The 7354-nt window shown below is 37.9% G+C and overlaps 1 protein-coding gene across 3 annotated transcripts in view; it reads right to left on the reverse strand.

The window, feature by feature from the left end:
• Window positions 1-7354, reverse strand: part of insc (inscuteable homolog (Drosophila)) — an 89026-nt gene that overhangs the window by 11063 nt on the left and 70609 nt on the right. The gene's annotated exons all lie outside the window — the stretch shown is intronic.

Below are 7354 nucleotides of genomic sequence, written 5' to 3' on the forward strand. Positions count from 1 at the left end.
TGAGCCGTCCCCACCAACTTTCAACACAAAGTTACACCCTTGTATACAACCCATCTCTAACTTTATTTCTGAACAATTCCGACTCTTTTCTGAAGAAGTCAAAGGTCAAAGTTACACATCAGCTAAGGGATAAAGTTGGAGAGAGGTTTGAAGCCCCTCTACTATGAACATCTAAAGAAACCCTGTTTTTTCTCTCATCAGATGATAATAATAGTTTTTCAGGGCCACTGGAGTGGCTCAAAAAACAAAGAATGTCAGAGAAGTTTAAAGCCAGGAGGTTCTTAAAGCACTAAATTTAAATGCAACCATTATGGTTCCATATTTCATGGTAAAAAACAGTTTAACTCCTTTCTCTTTCACTGCCAAAACAATCAGTCCTCTCAGAGAAGCTGTCCATGGTTCCTGATCACAGCAGGAGGCTGACCTGACTAAGAGGAGTAGGCCTTGATCAAAACACAGAAAAAAATACACCTTTTATTATTAGCATCACATGGGATCGATAACATTTATCACTAAGCAAATATTTAATCAAATACTAAATAGGTTCCACCAACAGTATATAAGAAGACATGGCTGTCTAGGTACTTTAATCAGAGCAACTCTGGAGGAACAGCAGGGATCCACAGCTTTGCTGGGAGACTCAGTCTGCAAATCCTAGACTCCACCAATCTGGTAATAAGATTGAAGAAGAAAGTCATTGATGAGGAAAAAATTGAGAATCCCCATCTGTATTAAGTAAAAAAGCATGAGGGTTACACAGCGATACTGGAAAGAAAGTATGAGACAAACTTTATGCTTCATGTGCTCTTTCCTTCTGCACAGACAGTGGAGTTTGAAATAGCTGACTGGACGAGGATGCAGCTGAATATGGGACTGAAGAAATGTTTCCTAGAAGCTTACATCTTCCAACAACCAGAGATGTGGTAGAATGGTGTAGATCAGTACTTACACTGCAAAAAAAAAATAATCTAAGCAAATACATTTATCTTAAATTAAGTGCATATGTTCTTGAATAGAGCAGGCAAGTTAGACACTTGGAGCAAGACAATTTCCATTTAAAATAAGAAAAAAAACAACTCCAGTCTCTTTTTTTCATGAGCATAATATCTGATTAGGTTATTTTAAGGTTAAACATATTCATTCCATTGGCAGATCATCTTATTTACCCACTCAAATTAAGGGTAAATACACTTATTTTAAGAATTTTGTACTAATTTTAAGATCATTCTTGCAGTGTATTAAAGGTCCGGTGAAAGTCCAGACCTTAATCTGTGGCAGAACCTGTAAAGATTTGTTTACAGGTGTATCACTGCAATATGACTGAGCTAGAGATGTTTTGTAAATGTAAATATGTTACCTCACCATAATATGTGCAGCTGTATTGGCTAAAAGGTTGAGTAAAAAAGGCATGCAACAATGTAGAGCAAATGAAAAGCCTTCCCTCGTTGTTACAATGCTTCATCACTTTGTGTGTCTGTTGAGTGAAACGCACTTAAGTCTGTGGTTATAACAGAATAAAATATGGAGATAGAAAGCTTACGAAATATTTTTGCAAAAATCTATAGATAATTTTGTGCTTCCAAATAGATGGGGGATCCTATGGACGTCATGTAACTTTAGATGAGGTCTTCATCCACTTGGAGGCAGTGTTGTTCAGTTTAAAGCGTGCCAACAAACAGCTTTAGCCTGCTGGTCTACAGCTGGATTAGACACTTCTCTATAAGTTTTTATTTTTATTTTTTATGAATGCAATTGTTGGGATGAATAAAAAAAACTGTAATAAAAACTTTGGATTAAATCAAAAGTCTATTTTAACTTGTAGTTAACCTGCCCAGGAGTGGAAAAATATGATAATTTTACCATTAGTCCTGTTTCTGACACTAATTTGGTTTCAGTAGTTATCTTTATGGTGCAGGGACATTTTCAGCCAATGCATTTGGAAGCACAGCCTCTGCCAGATATGGCTGATAATAAAAGTTTACCAACAAACATCTCAAGTGGAGCAAACTGTCAGCTCTCAGCCTTCCACACCTGTCAGTCTTATCTGCAGACGAGCATCAACCCACCGAGCTTCACAGGACAACTTCCTATTTTTGTCTCTGTGGACGTCAGCAGCACTGCGCGACAGCGACCCACTGACGTGGAACCATCCACTCTCCACGCCCACGTTTATCTACCGATTCATCCTCTTCCCCACCTGGACCTACACCTCCTTTGCAAAACAGGATGTTCCCCAGCTCCTCATTTACGGGACAGTAAATTGATCTCTATTCATCTGTTGTCTTTATGTAACTGTAGGATGTGCCAGATAAGTTAGAACAAAGTTTGCCCTCAGACAAAAAACAGTCCTGAGAGCTCAAGAAATAAAATTAATAAGAACATTAAAATCTTATAAAAAACTTTTGTGTAGTGTTACTTTAGCAATATGATTTCAGTAAAAGCCCATTCATAGTATCTAGAAAGGTTTTGTTAAATATCTTAAACATCATCAATCTCTTAACAAATGCAGCATCATTTAGCAAGAGAAAAATACCAGTTTTTCCTACTTTCATAGAATAAAAGTTAATAATTGACATCATCCATTATTCAGCACACCTTTGCTGCTTATTGAAGATCCTGCAGCAAAACACCTGCCCTGCTGTGGTGGATGGAGATTACAACACATCTATGACATTGTTGAAAAAGTGGATTGAAACACCGGTCCAGCTTGTTTATATGCTCTCAATTATGTTCCAAAATTTAAAAGGGCTGCACCTATAGATTACTTAATTAATCTATGAACTATATTTTCGCTGAAGTGAGGAATCTGAAAAAGATATACTTTCAGTAAGTTTCAGTAAGAAAACATTAGAAATATATAATAAAAAATCACCTTAGAGCATTTTAAATAAATGCAAAAATGGCACAAAAATAAACGCATGTTTTACATCCTGCATTACATTACTGTTGGTAACAATTTAATTTAAAAACAACTTTAGCTTATAATTATTTAAATAATCCGATTATTGTTTCACCACAAATACCAAAAACATGGATGCTGGAAAAGCTTAAAAAACATCTATTTATAGATGGTATTCCTTACCTCTGCCTCTCTGATGATGCATCCCTCACTACCAATGCAGCGCAGCTTAAATAGAGTATCCCTGATTTGACTCAGTAAAAGTTAAGTTGCAGCATTCAGTTTTCCATCAGACTGCTCGTCATCATGTGAAATGCTGACCATTTTCCTAATACCGGTAATTAAATGTGTAAAACCTAAAAAGTCAATAATTTTCAGTTACTGATTTTTCTAAATTAACACCTCTTCTTATGATGTTTAGGGGTGTAATGTTATTTATGAAGGGGGACTATGTTCAGATTAATCTACTTTCTGTTTTGTTTTCTTTTTTAAGAATTGTAGCAAGAAATCCTAAGCAGCTATTAACCTGGTATCAGTCCGATTGATTTCGGAAGCCATCATTTATTTATGTGGGTAGAAATTTGCATCTTTGAGACAACAACAAGAGTAAAAGGAAATATACACTATTGTTTTGTGAATAAGAAAAAAAAGGAAGTTATATATTTAATGTTGAATAATAGTCCTTATTTAAAAACAGAGAAGCTGCCAAATAATCTTACATTTAAATACCACAATATTTGACAGAGTTCATTTTTTTTCTTGTCCCTGATTACTCAGTTAGTGAAATTAGAGCCGTCTGCCTGTCTGGTGCATTTAAGCAGTAAACTGTATGGTAGCTACTAAGGAACCAGCAATTGAGAAGTTGTTAAACTAATCAAAAAAATGAACACTTTTTAGTTAGCAACAATCACTGATCACTTGATAAGTTATACAAACGTTTAGTGGCCAGTTAGTTTGTACTTCATGAATATGTGATATGGGCTGCGTCAGAACCTCCGCCCTAATCATTAAATTCCTCAATCACTATATAGAGCGGGGACTATATAGTGGACTTTATAGAGAACTTAGTCAACTGAGCATTCGGACAGATGATCACTACTTTTTGCTCCGCTGGTCACTTGACTCCGTAGTAACTTTTTACATTTACTCAGTTACATTTACTTATGTAACTTTTTAATTAAAATGTACTTTTACGAGTAGTTTTACTTTTACTTCATTAACATTTTCAGGAAGTTCCAATAGTCTTTACTCTACCCACTGTGTGTGACTTTACAGAAAATTTTGAACTTAAAGGTATTGTGGAGGATTTTTGCAAATCTTTGAAAAGACCCTCCCTCTCCACTTAAATAAAAATTCACATGCACAACCCTGTACCCGCTCCCCAGAGGGAACGCCTATTAAAGGCATGTGAGAGCGTGCACAAGCTCATTTCTCCTCGTGCACGCTCTGTTTAAAAAGTTGCTGTTTGCATCACTCATACAAACTTACTTTCCAAAAGATTTGCAATTTTTCCACTATGTCAGACTCACCACCGGTAAATGGGGACGAACGCGTTACGGCGACGGCCTTACGTTAACACATCCCCAGAATGATTGACATTTAGGAGGACCACTTATTTTGATGATCCACCGGGAAAAAGAACATCCTCTACTATACCGTTAATATGAAAAAAGCTATCTATAGCTATTTAACTGTAGTTTTAATCAGCATAATTTGAATGAAAGGGGTTGGTGAGGCCCCATTGGTTTATTTACTGTGAGTGTAAATGTTTCAAAATACTTATTTTTTCTGGGCCACAATCTGACCTGCACAGTGTGGCACAGTGACACAACTAGTGTTTATTTCACATCTTCCTGGACGTGGTGAAAACTTCCAAACCAGTTCTACACAGAGCTGTTTACCTTTCCGTCATCTTTTTGTCAATAAACGACTTACTACAGAGTACAGCATTACAGCACTTGGTGTCAATTGGGATTAAAGTGGTGTTTTTTTCTACACCTGCTTCTTTTCTAGATCAAAGCAGACAGGTGTCTTTCCCAAGCCTGAGCGATCGTCAGAGAGCGCTTCGAAACTCAGACCCGCCTGACAGCTCCTCCCTACGGGACTGAGCTGCTAATCTGGCTTTCTTTCCCGTTAAAATATTTTTCACAGTCGGATGACTCCTGCCATCCCAGCTGCTCTCTATGTGAACAGATACCGCTGCGGCATCATTATTGGCCGGGATCGTGTTGCGTTTGTCTTTCCATCTCAGCACAGGTGCTCTCTCTTTTTCACTCTGTTTATTTGGTTGTATTCAATCTCCACAGAGAATGAAGGTGGATAAACAATGAGGAAATGTCTCATTAGCTTTTCTCTCTGGCTGCCACACCCTCTTTTCTTTACAGGAGGAAACACAAGCACAGGGGTTTGGAAAACTCGGGTCAGGAAGGTCTTGGTGTTTGACCTGTCAGCTTAGCATTCAGGTGATCCAACTAATGATCTCATTTATAGGGAACACAGGGCCTGACTAGGAGGCAAGGGAAAAGGCATTCATTTCATCTGGTCACAATACATGTTGCCTTTCTCCTAGTCTCAGAGCTCATTTAACTACTTTAAAGCAACAGGTTCAATAACAGTCAATCAAATGATCTCAGATGTGGTCCTAAAAGTGCTGTAGAGAGATATTCCACAAAGGTACGAGCAGTCATAGTTATCTTCATAGAAAAAAATTGGTTATATCTAATCTGGCTCATTAAATAAACCCATAAGTGTTTTAAAGTTGGGATTCCAGAACATTTCAGCCTGTGACCCAAAAAATAACAATGCAACAGACTGGAGACCCACTACCAGCAATTACAATTACTTTGCGCTATATCCATTTATGCATAAGTAGTAAAGAAATTACATTCTTCTTCAAATATATTTTTTTTTATAGAAATTTGATTATTATTATAACAACTCAATTTGAATTGCAATTTTGAATATAACATTTAATTATGTATTGTGCACTTTATAATGTCATTTTATTTTAAATTTTTAAATCATTTTATATTTTGATACAAGTTAATGTTAAATCTTTATAATTCATGGTACAGTCATTGTAAAATTGATTTCAAAGCCTGTTCCATGATGGAAAGTGGAGCCACCAGTGTAAACTGATCCCATTTAAGGTGTTCATAAGCAGGATCTCAGGGCGTGGCCGTGGTTAGGAGGTTTTTGATTGTGTGATTTTGGCTTCAAACTTGACTTATTGCAGAATTGTTAACATCTTCAAAACATGAAATTCAGCTCACGCTGGAGCAGCCTTAAGCCAGATGCAAAGGTGGCACAGTTTCACCAGGAAAAACACGACTCTTCAGGTGGGTAAACGCTTTCTGTCCCAAACAGAAGTGTTTAAATATTTTGGGAAAGTTTTCAGAAATGATTTCAGAAAGAGATGGATGGATGCTGACCTCACTCAACCTGACACAGACTATTTCCGTTTCTCTGGCCAAAAAGTCTGATTAATCCATAAAACAGTTTCTTCCCCACTGTGGCCACTGAACCTTTCCTCTATTACCCATCTGTGTACACATTTAAACAGCCGTCTTAATGTGCTTTGGAGACCTTGAAGTTAATAAATCACTATACTAGTACAGTCATTCACCATATTCGACGATTTCTGGGCTGGATCCACGGTTCTGGACTTCACTGGAGGCTCTACATGTCACACCTGGGCTGGGAAATTCCTTTGGATCCACGAGAAAGCAGAATGTGTTGCATAGGAAAGGGATTCCCTCCTTTTCCTCCTTTACAGACAATGCTATCACTGTTAAGCTCAAAGACGATTTGGACAACTGGACGGAGCTACAAGCCCTGAATTCTCAGCAGTCTTCTTACAAGTTTTTCTAAAAGCCCAAAAATAACATAATGTTGGAGGAAAAATGAAGCTAAGGCGGAAATTCAACTGAAGAAACTCTGATTACTTCCATTCAATATGACGCTGATCCGCCTCCAATGCAGCCAATCAGCTTCAAGCTACATTTCCTCGATGCCCAATCATCTTCCAGCACTCAACTTAAAAGCCACTCCAAATCATCTCTCGGCCTGCTCTTCAACAAGCGCAAGATCCGTCGCTCCTATGTCAGACTTTGATTCAGACAACCCACCTCCATCCCCTTCTCCACCATTGTAGTAAGCTCATCCGACTCCTCCTCGATGCTCCTTCAACCTCACCTCCAGTGTGTAGCCCCTCCAGTTTTTCATGGAGTTCCATGTCACTTAAAACAGTCCGGCAAAAGATCGCCATGTTGAGCCTGGTTCTGCCAGAGATTTCTTCTCAAAGGGGAGTTTTTTCTCTCCACAGTCGCTTCATGCTTGCTCTTCATGGACAGTTTATGCAAACCTTTTTCATTCAGTGACATCTAACTCAAACATCACCCTGTATACCAGCCTCTATGGATTAACCAAATTTCATCTATCTAAACTCCACCACCA

The sequence above is a fragment of the Cyprinodon variegatus genome, unplaced genomic scaffold (assembly GCF_000732505.1).
Source record: "Cyprinodon variegatus isolate N-32 unplaced genomic scaffold, C_variegatus-1.0 Scaffold314, whole genome shotgun sequence".
NCBI lineage: Eukaryota > Metazoa > Chordata > Actinopteri > Cyprinodontiformes > Cyprinodontidae > Cyprinodon > Cyprinodon variegatus.